The sequence below is a fragment of the Amia ocellicauda genome, chromosome 17 (genome assembly GCF_036373705.1).
Source record: "Amia ocellicauda isolate fAmiCal2 chromosome 17, fAmiCal2.hap1, whole genome shotgun sequence".
NCBI lineage: Eukaryota > Metazoa > Chordata > Actinopteri > Amiiformes > Amiidae > Amia > Amia ocellicauda.
The window spans coordinates 12,647,295-12,659,557 of NC_089866.1; positions in this window are offsets into that span (position 1 = coordinate 12,647,295).

Genomic DNA, 12,263 nt, shown 5'->3' on the forward strand with positions numbered 1-12,263 from the left:
GTCCTACTCCGTGTGTAACACACCTATAATGGGCAAAACTGTATATTTACCCTGATATATGCTGATGGTGGCTGTGTGTGTGCAGCTTCACTGCAACAAATTCGTGGCTATTTATTGAAAATGCAATGTCCAGGGTGGCGTCTGCTGCGTCTGACTGCAAGTGAAAGTTCACTAAATGCTAATTATAACGCTGAGTCTGAACTCAAAACCCAGTTCCAAGTCTGTCTTCTAAAACGCTGCCCAGCGGTGATTAAGATGTAGGTTAACCAAAATCAAGGACTACTGTGGTTCAAGGATGCTTTACTCGCAATTTTAATTTCCATAACCCACTTTCATTTGCATAAGCCATCATGCACGGGTTAAGGATCTTCTCAGCTGAACACTAAATATAAGATGTCAGACTTAGTTAGTCTAACTGGTTTGTTTTAATGTCAGATTCAGAATAATTTATTCAGCATCAATGGATTTTAAAATCTGAATGCTAAACGTGCCAAAAAGCTGTTGATTATTACAGACTACTTTTCTACTGACATTCATTATTATTATTATTATTATTATTATTATTATTATTATTATTATTATTATTATTATTATTATTTGAGTTACTATTAAAAGTGAAAAAGCATAGAACACAACACAAAGTTCAGTCTTATAAAGAGCCAGAAAATACAGCACAAAATATAGTAATACAGAACAATCAGGTGCAGGCCTAACATATTTTGATTAAACAGCATTCATATGAAAACAAATAAAAACCTGTAAGATGATAACACTAACAAGCAGCACCAGTGTCATGTGTGTGACACATCAGCTCCCACTGACAGGCAAGCACTTGCTGATTGCTTGTGTATTCTCAGTTGTGTAGAGAAAACTGACAATTGACATGAGAGACCAGAGTTATAATTTCCTCTGCCTGTCCTGTATCTATTATATAACACAGTACAACATAAAAAACACACACACGCAGACAAACCCATTGCATTCGATATTTACCCTATCTATCAATATGCTTATCTAAGTAAAGAGTCTGAGTTTGTTATTCTTCGGCCTGCAGCTCCACAGCTTTCTCTCGCTCGGGAGTGTATCTCATCACACACAGGAAGGCAAACACCAGAGGATGACAGATCACTCATCATGGTTGGAGCTTTCACGGTCCATTATTATCGAGTGCTATCATTTATCTTGTTCTGCCAATCTATCACTGATATGAAGGCAATTCACTGTTCTCTAATAAAGCATAATGCAAGAGGTCAGTGGTGGGGAGGGGGACACACATTTTCGCTCATAAGAATGCAGAGTCCTTGAATGGAATTCTCCTACCAAAGACGGAAACGATACAGTTTGGGAAGATTGTATTTCACTTATGACGAGTACAGGATCTGCCGATTTGTTTCTGTCATTTCCATGTGGCACCATAAGATATCGGGAGGAATGGGCTAGTGCCGTGGTTTAACACAGCAGAAACCACAGGAATTTGTGAGGAGTTTGCATTAAACTGTAGACACAACCCCCCTCGCCAGGTCTCCATCTGTTTCACATGACTGTTACTGCTTTCTAATTCCTAATTGTAAAAACACAATGTCAAATGCCAGTGTCCAGTCTCGAAAAGGCTTCTCTGATCCTCACAGACACAGATTGCAGACTGTAGATTGTTTTTAAATGGTCTACCGTGGTGTTTGTGCTAACTAGCGAATGGTGTGTTTGCAGTCTTCAGTCAGTAGATAATGAGGTTTTCTGAGTCAGGGTCTGCTTATGGGAGACACTGCGAGGAGGAGGTTTCAAGGTCTTTTCAGTCAGTCAAGTATCCTTGGTCTGCCCTTCCTTTGACACAAGAACAAAATGTGGACCCAGAAAAGTAACACACCTATCATTTGTACAGGTTAAAATGTTTATACGCCTGCTCCCCAGCCCCACAAATATTAAATGAAAATAAAAATATTTAGGAGGTTTTTGAATATCTTGCTGCATACATTACAAGTATCTGTCAATTGGTAACATAAACTAGCATAATCCCAATTTAATGATGTTTCTCTTTCTAGAACAATCTCTCCTTATTGACTGGGAATGTGCTTCCAGGGTGCTTCTCTTTATCTAACATTGATGGTTGAAATCTGCTCCCAGACACAGTTCATTTTTCACACTCTCATCCCTTCCACCTCTTTATCGTGAATATTTGTTGCATAATGGAGTTTTTAACCTAAATTCTGGAGGAGGACAACCCTAATCTCACACTTGACTACCCATGGATAAGTATCTGGCAAATAACATACCTTCCCAGAATGCATTTCTCCTCCACCCCTACCCCCTTTGTTGTAGCTCCTTGCTCATTCCATCAAGAGGCTTTGTCCTCATGGCCAGGTATTCCCTCAGTCCATCCAGTGTAGGTTAAAATAACAGGAGGTCTATTGGGGTTGTCTAAACTCCTGGATTGATAGAAATAAATATAAGAGAAAACAGTTAGTTTCCCATTCAGTATGCAGGCCCCACATACTGTTTCTTCTGTAATCCACAAAGAGTGCACTAGCCTTCAGGGTTTCACGTGGAGAGGGAAAGCAGGGACAAATTAAATTCAATCCAATAGGCTCCTCATTCTCACTTAATTAAAAACTTGTGATGCTTGTTAAGTGAGACACTTTTTAATTGTAAAGCAAGTCGTCAGATTGAAGGTTTTATTAGGTTGTCTTTTTAATACAATGTTTCATGTGACTCATGCCTCCTTTTTATTACAGAATTCTGTAAACTCTCAGTGGGAAGGGCCATCAAGTCATGTGATTGAGTCTTCTGGCCTGAAACCTGTGGAAGGAAAGCTTCATAAGATACAGAAGTAAATTGATAATCTTTTTTCTTATTTTGGCATATCCTCCCAATATGGAATCAGCTTGGCTCACCACTGTGGCTATCATAAAGTAAAGGACGTTTCCTCAGGAATGTGCTTATTCTGACCCGGCAAGTCCACAGCACAAACGGTGGGGCTATTGAATTGTAGACTGAACACTGCAGACTCACATGAACCCCCATATTTGATTCAGTCCAACTCAGCCTTGGTGACACTGTGACAATATCAGTCACGAAAGCCCAACCTCAAAACAGTGACATCTGGACTCTAGGACACAATCTCTGCTCTGAATAGAAGCTTTTACAGGCAGCTGGGGAGTCATTAATTCTTCTAATACTCCATTATTAACATTACACAATAAAAGGTACTGGGCTATTTTATACCTCCTGCTGGTCACCTTTCAGCTCTCAGTTAATAGTCAAGGTTTGGCTTTCCCAGTCAGTGATCTACAGGGAGCTGTCTTGTCAGAGTGTTACAAAGTCAATTATGTGTGCTGAATGACTCCGATAGTTTTCCATAGCTGCCTGGCTGGGGTTTCAATCCAACTGTCAGTCAGACAAACTGTCGCTGAAGGGAAAGGGGAAAGCTTCCCCTTAAACAACGGCCTTGACCAGATCAAAATTTCCACCCAGCTCTGCCAATCTCACATTCAAAACACAGGACTTCCTGAAGCTCATGGAGTGGTGGCTGGGTTTATCCTATATGGAAGGTTGTAATTCAAACCGGGTTGAAAAAATGCAGTAAAACTGGCCAACTGTATTCATGCCTGCAGGTGGTCTCACACCAAATACAGTAGAGAGCACTATTATAAGCACTCTAGTAAACTGTTGTACATATTTGTGCAGGTGTATACTGCATCTATGTGGATCATAGTGTTAACAACATTGTATGTCTGTTCATAATTTTACATTGTTACTTAGTGCATAAACCATGAATTGTTCATTGAATACCTGGATTGTAAAACTATAGTTTCCACACAAATACACCTGTAATCCACTATAGCATTTATTTGCTTCCTATGAAGTTTTTATATGATCTGAGCTAAGATGTTTATACATAGGGATACATGCCACTGGACGCTTCTGGCCTGGACAGTGTCTGTTATATTATAGGGTGTCCTGAGTGAGAGAAGAGAGCACCAAAGCCCAAAGGACTCTTGAAATATGAAGGGCCCCACAACAGACTTGTATTCAGAGACCAGGGTCTGCCCAGACTCTCTGTCAGCAACAGGGACTTCTATAGACAAGCTCCTACAGATAACCACTTTATTAACCTCCCTGCCATGTGGCCAGTTCATTAGTGTCTGGGAAAGGACAATGTAGGACAAGTGCTGTCAAGGATTGTCTCTGCGGGTCTCACTTCCACCCCTTAGCCAGCGCTGGCTCTTGTAGGTGAAGCGGTCAGATCACGATCTTAGGCTTTCTCCAGGAGCTGCACAGAAGCCCTACCTCGTTCGCGAAACAAAACCCACTGTGTCCTTGGTGGCTACGTTTCTATGGCAACTAGCAGCCTTTTTGTCAGCCCGTGGCCCTCGACAGCTAGGATTCACTGTCGGCTCCTGTCTTTCTCTCTCTCCCTCTCTCTCCTTCTTCTTCCGTGGATTGGATGACACTACTTTTGAACCATGGATGAGTGAGAGTGCAGACACGCATTGTGAGGGACTGTGTGTGGGTGTGTGCAAATGGAGTACTAACCCAATGTAGTGCTCTATAGGTGCGCAGAATCCTCCACAGTGAAAAGGTTAATGCTTTGTGAATAGTGATCCATGAAGGACAGTACATGTGCAAAGAAGTCCATTAACTGCATTCTGACTCAATAAGACTGGGAGACACCCTGCACTTCAGATTGACAGTCTCTTGCTTGTCAGTCGGTACCGCTCAACAAGGAAACAGAGAAGGGTTTAGAATGATGTTCACTATATTGATATTAGGATATTTTAGGCAGGGAATGGTTCTCATTAATTAATTTCTGTGCCCAGCATCACCTGATTATGAAAATATACGGTGTGTGGTATAGTCCCCGGAGTAGGGTGTCATCTCCAGTACCCACACAGTTCCAGATTATGACCCACAATTTAAGCCCTTATAACTTTCATCATCAAAATACGTTGCAAAATACCTCCAAACAGCTACGATTTCCCCACTTGTGAAATATGATAGTTGAGCTATATTTGAGTTTGTATTGATGAGAGCTTTCTTATGTTATATAGAAACGTCTGATTCTGCTGATGTCAGCTTTGGGTCATTAGATCCAAAATGGCGCATTCAGCTAGGAGATATGAAGCTTGCTCGCGATCTATTTCTCGAACTGGATGCATCTGTATTTGCTATGGTAAAAAAAAATGTGATGTTGTCATCAGCTATACCTGATCCGAGTCAGATCTTTTTTCTTCATTGCCACTACTGCCTATTTAAGTAAATCGGTTAATAAATAAATATAAAACCCTGTCAATCCCTGCCAGGTTTTTTGTCTTTATTTTTATTTTTAAAGTGCTGCTGTCCCTTTGACTTCTCAGTTGAATAATTGTGTTATCCAGTCACTGTGAATCATAGAGAATCTGTGTCTAGTGATGCTGCTTCCAAACCCTGACTCTCTTAAAGCTGGGAACATGGGAGATTGTTCTGCCTGCCAAGATCTTAGGAACAAATGTACGGACCATAATGTGCATAGTTGACATGATTAAATGCAAATGTCAGCAGAGTCATATTTCTTCCTGCTTGTAAGTGAAGCTCATTGTTGCTTTCTCTCATCCTGCAGCCACCATACTCAGCAAAGCAGTGACATTCTTCAGGTAAGCATTGGTAAGCCTCCATTCTGTACCCTCAACATCTTACAACAGCAAACCACCATATCTTTGGACAACAACATAGCCATCATGTTTCCCAGGGTGGATGGAAAAGGACTCTTTCAGATTCTCCAGCAAAGCTCCTGTCTAGGGTGAAAAGATCAAAATATTGTATGAGTGCCTTGAATGTTCCTGAAGGTTTCTTTGTGAGCAATCATGCAATAATAGTAGTGCCCGCTCATCTATTGCTTGATCCACCTTTGTTTTTGTAACCTTTAGCTGTGTGTCTTTTATGAAGAAGATGCTGCTGAACTCTTAGATGGTGGAAGCCTCCCATCCACACCTCAATTTGCTAATACAAATCAGGATGTTGTCCAGATTGTGTGGTACAGTCTTGAAGTCTTGGGAATGTCAAGATCTTGAAGCATATACAAGAGGAGATCACGGTAGGCCTTGCTGTGTGTGACCACACCTTCTCTGAGAACAGAATCCGACTGCTGACTCAAAGTAACCACTCGTACTATGCCACATTCTGGAGTCGAATACCACTGTATGAAATTTGATCAATTTGTACAGACAGGTGATCATTTCTTTGCTACCTGTTATTCCGTGCAATACTAAACACAAAACTGTTCATTTTGGAGATGGTTGCTTGGTTACGAGATTCTTCCTATCACTTTGCTAGTGACTAGATCTCTGTTGCTTGAACTCTGTAGCTTGTCACATTGTATCTATATGTGTTGTATAATCCTTCAGTGTGTAAAAGATAGCAGATGATCAAGTTTGGGTCTGATCATCCTTCCATAGGCCTCTGCAAGACCATGCTATGCAGCATTACCATTACATATTCACACAGAATTCACACAGATTGAAGCTTGTAGAAGTAAATGTCAGAACACATCTGTTAGATTTTTCCTTGATTTCTTAATAACTGCATTATTTTTCTTGGTCTAAATTCATACACTTCTTTCCCCTTAACAAAAAGTAACAAAAATGTACAGCCAAAAGCTTTTATTTTCCAGCGTGTTATCATACTTAATCGATGTAAACACTGTATAACAGCTGTAAAAGAGTTTGCCACAGGGTTAGTAATTCACATACTTAGATGACATTTAAAAGGCTTGGCTAATTAGCCGCCCTGCCAGATCTTAGCTCTTTAAATATCCCCTATTGTTAGAGTAAAAAATCAGCTTTGGTCCATAGAAAATACAGTTGCATCCAGTTTGAGAAATAAATCGCAGTTTCATATTTCCTTGCTGAATGTGCCATTTGGGATCTAATGATGTCATAAGCAGCAAATACTGACATCAGCAGAGTCATGTATTGGCATAGGGCCGAAGTTATAGATGTTTTGAGGTATTTTTAACTTATTTGATGGTGTCATCAATCATGTGACTTCAAAAATGTTGTAAGGGCTTAAATTGTCTGTTGCACCTGTTGTAAAGTGTACGGACTGGTGACACTTTTCCCCATGAGACCTGGTAAACAGGGAAGAGGTCTCTATGGCCTGCAGTACCACTATAGGGGGTATAGAGGTATAGGGCCTCAGTCTGCAGAAAATCACCTTCCCAATGACACATCATACAGCTCACCTCTTGTCAAACACAGATGAGGGCATTTAGGCTTAATGAATAAAAAGAAAAGAAAAAGCCTTGCAAAAGAACAAAGAGAAAGGCTGAAAGGAGCTGAAGCCTAAATGAGAGGAACATGAGGTTTGAAAGCTCACCCAGACTGTGTGGAGATTGAAGATCACACACTACACCAGGGACTAAACAGCGCACCCTGTATTTTCATAATCAGGTAAGAAAACAAAGGTTAGGCAGTGCAGCCGATGGATGATAAACATGCAATGCCTATAAGAGAAAAATCCCTTTCATAGATAGAAAACCCACTGTACAGATGCAATGAAGAGGACACAATTCTAGATTATAGCACATGAGTAGCAGCAGACGTCTCCCGGTGGTTTGTTTGTGTCGGCCGGCTCTGTCATCTGATGAGATACAATACCTACTTTCAAGCCAACTTGGGAGCTTTGGACTGGTCCTGAGGAGGAATATTAGAAAAGGCAGCATCCTTACTGGAGGAAATTTAGACAAAACACACAAACAAGTCATGCACTCTCAATTCCTTATTTTTAACTGAGTATATGTATAGTTGATATGAATCAATGAAAACTGCTGCTATGCAGTAGCAAAGACTATTTTTTAAAATATATTTCTTAGCCCTTATAAAGGATGACTTAGCCCTGAGCCCTGACCACTACTCCACAGCACATTTTATGTACAGCACATTGTGAATAATACAAGATGCAATTGCCAGTATGACACTCCTACTGATACATCCCCCTGTAGTGCTGAATTCTTTTGCTTCATTTATTGTAGTTGATGTGGGCGGTACTGAATCGTCTCTTCACTTCTCAGTGGGCTTAAAATGTAATGTTTTTTATATGGTTATTTACACTGAATTATGACTGTTGCTTTGTACTGGTCCTCATACATGTTAGAGCATCGTGGTTTTTGTTGTGAGCCACCTTGAATTAATGTTTCAAACAAAGAAGATTATGATCATGATGATGAAGAAGAGGGTGAGGAGGGGAGGAAGATGGAGAAGACAAAAAAGAAAAGGACAAAAAAATGAGGAGGAAGAAGAAGAGATTCCAATTCATTGAAATTGAAAACTGAAGTAAATTGTACTAAATAAATTAACAAATCCAAACAGAATTTGACAGGTTTTTGTAATGGATGCAGGTATAAATACTGCCTGTCTGGCTGCTGGAAAGGGCTAGAAAGAGGCGGACTGCTGTTCTGTGGACCCGTGGTCTTGTCTTCTAGGTCTGGTGCTGCACTGTGATGCTTCCCATCCACCTCTGTTGCTGTCTGTCCACAAAGAGCCCTAATTGGCTTCATCACAAACCCTCACGCTGAGAGCTCAGCTCAGCTGGCAAGCCACCGCGCTCGTTTACATGGCTTAAAATAATCAGATTGCTCCTCAATCCTCTTCCACACAACTCTCGATCGCAGCCACAGCCCATGGTCTCCCTGGCCACCGGCGCACTGAGCATGGTTAAAATAGAATAGTACTCGAACACTGACGCATGCTCCAAAACATGTTTTTTTTAATGCCAACCAGATACCGAGTAATGTTGTGTTGTTTTAGAGATCTGTCTCAGGATTAAGATGCTGTGTTTGGAGCATATATGCAAGTGTGCAGCTACTATTCTGTGTTTACATTTTATTTTTTATTTTATATTATTTTTTAGATCTCTTCCTTCCCAGCTCAGGGCAAATCACTGCAGCAGGGAGAGGACACAACACGGTGTACAATGTGGGCAATGACTGGAATCTACAGCCTTGCATGGATTAACAAGCACCTTGCTCTGAACCCCATGATCAAAAGACATCCTTCACTTTTAACATTGCCTTGACAGACAGCATCCCACTTCTATCAATATTGGAGCTTGCTGACACATTCTACACCCAACAGAGCCCCTCATGGCTCCACTAGCAGGACACACGTCTCACTGTAGTGTGAGGAGCTGCACTCCCTGGACAGCCATTCCCTCTGTCTGTCGCTCAGCCATTTGAGCAGCTGGGATGAGACAGAGGAAAGCATAGGGAGCAGTTGGGCTGTTCAGTCGCATCAAAAATTGTTCTTCATTTGATTTTCTACATTAAAGGATGGAGAAATGAACTGCGCTTTGCATTATCTAAAGTGGGACTTTATTCTCTTGGCAGAGGATGCAGGGAGAATGAGATTGTGTGTCTCAAAGCAGGACTAGGTCATCTATGAATTAGACCTCTTTCTTGCAGATGTAATTTAGTTTTCTTTTGCTGCATCAGGTCCTGCACTAAATACAAAAACACATACAACAAAATATTTCATTTTCACTAACCCGTCCTGTCCAGCCTTCAGTCACTACCACTACCAATTATCCCCATTATGATTATAAACCTTTTTCTGTTGTTAAACTGGTCTTGTTTATTAGACTTTCCTGATCTCCAGAGGGTATGATTTACCGTAACAACCACTATCTAATAATCCGAATAACATTTGTATTCTTTGCTTCTGAAGCTGTTTCCATCATATGCATTTCCATAAATACATACAGTGAGGGAAAATAGTATTTGATCCCCTGCTGATTTTGTACGTTTGCCCACTGACAAAGAAATGATCAGTCTATAATTTTAATGGTAGGTGTATTTTAACAGTGAGAGACAGAATAACAACAAAAAAATCCAGAAAAACGCATTTCAAAAAAGTTATACATTGATTTGCATGTTAATGAGGGAAATAAGTATTTGATCCCCTATCAATCAGCAAGATTTCTGGCTCCCAGGAGTCTTTTATACAGGTAACGAGCTGAGATTAGGAGCACTCTCTTAAAGGGAGTGCTCCTCATCTCAGCTCGTTACCTGTATAAAAGACATCTGGCCACAGAAGCAATCAATCAATCAGATTCCAAACTCTCCACCATGGCCAAGACCAAAGAGCTGTCCAAGGATGTCAGGGACAAGATTGTAGACCTACACAAGGCTGGAATGGGCTACAAGACCATCGCCAAGCAGCTTGGTGAGAAGGTGACAACAGTTGGTGGGATTATTCGCAAATGGAAGAAACACAAAATAACTGTCAGTCTCCCTCGGTCTGGGGCTCCATGCAAGATCTCACCTCGTGGAGTTTCAATGATCATGAGAACGGTGAGGAATCAGCCCAGAACTACACGGGAGGATCTTGTTAATGATCTCAAGGCAGCTGGGACCATAGTCACCAAGAAAACAATTGGTAACACACTATGCCGTGAAGGACTGAAATCCTGCAGCGCCCGCAAGGTCCCCCTGCTCAAGAAAGCACATGTACAGGCCCGTCTGAAGTTTGCCAATGAACATCTGAATGATTCAGAGGAGAACTGGGTGAAAGTGTTGTGGTCAGATGAGACCAAAATCGAGCTCTTTGGCATCAACTCAAAATCGCCATGTTTGGAGGAGGAGGAATGACCCCAAGAACACCATCCCCACCATCAAACATGGAGGTGGAAACATTATGCTTTGGGGGTGTTTTTCTGCTAAGGGGACAGGACAACTGCACCGCATCAAAGGGACGATGGACGGGGCCATGTACCGTCAAATCTTGGGTGAGAACCTCCTTCCCTCAGCCAGGGCATTGAAAATGGGTCGTGGATGGGTATTCCAGCATGACAATGACCCAAAACACACAGCCAAGGCAACAAAGGAGTGGCTCAAGAAGAAGCACATTAAGGTCCTGGAGTGGCCTAGCCAGTCTCCACACCTTAATCCCATAGAAAATCTGTGGAGGGAGCTGAAGGTTCGAGTTGCCAAACATCAGCCTCGAAACCTTAATGACTTGGAGAGGATCTGCAAAGAGGAGTGGGACAAAATCCCTCCTGAGATGTGTGCAAACCTGGTGGCCAACTACAAGAAACGTCTGACCTCTGTGATCGCCAACGAGGGTTTTGCCGAAGTCGAAGGGGTCAAATACTTATTTCCCTCATTAACATGCAAATCAATTTATAACTTTTTTGAAATGCGTTTTTCTGGATTTGTTTGTTGTTATTCTGTCTCTCACTGTTAAAATACACCTACCATTAAAATTATAGACTGATCATTTCTTTGTCAGTGGGCAAACGTACAAAATCAGCAGGGGATCAAATACTTTTTTCCCTCACTGTAGCTGTGCTACATGTGTTTAAATTAAATATGCATTGCTAGTTTAACATTTACTATGGGTTTTGAAGAGCTACTGGAGTGAAAACAAGTAAAATAAACATTTACAGTAAACACTGCTACAGCAATACCACCATGTCTGTAAGCGTTCTTTCTGCAAGGTATATACATACTGCACACATCTTCTAACAGATGTACTACAGTGAGTCGAATGATGTATGTATGTGCTTTTTGTGTCACTAAAGGCTTTACAAGATTAATTCATGCTCGTCTAATGGAACTTCAAGAGACATAAAATACTACTAATAATGTACAGTAAACATTGTTTTTTCCATTTGCACCCTGAGCCCTGGTAATCTACACCACAGAAGACCCTTTTCCACATGGGTGAGAGGAGGTGCCTGGAGCCCCAGTTTTATCCAGTGGTTCTTTATTCTGATTGTAATGCAGTGTGCCATGTGCTAATTTTGTGTTCTTGTCCTTATTCAAGATTTGAGGGGGGAAACGGTGAAACTGTATTGTCACAATATTAACCATGACAACAGGAGTACGCACTACAGCAAAGACTTTCACAAACTGCATTACCTTGTTGTAATACAGATATTGTAAAAATAGCTATGCTATAGTTACATGGTTCAGCTACAATACAGCTGCTGACTGTTATATGGTAAACAAATGTAGAATATTACTTGTAAACAGTGAATTGTACTGTGAATATTTAAATGCTAAAATTATGTCTGCAAAAATACTATGGTATTTATTTTTCTGGTGCCTGTGTGTTTCATGTACAGCTCCACACTCTATACCGCATATATCACCACACATTGCTCAGTGATTTGGTAGCAAGGGAACTTAGCAGGAGTCTATTTTTAAACCTCTATGGGTCCTCAAAGCTAAACAGTGGTGACCCGCTCCCACTCTCTCTGTGAAGAGGGAGCTGAAAATGTTACGCTTTTATCAC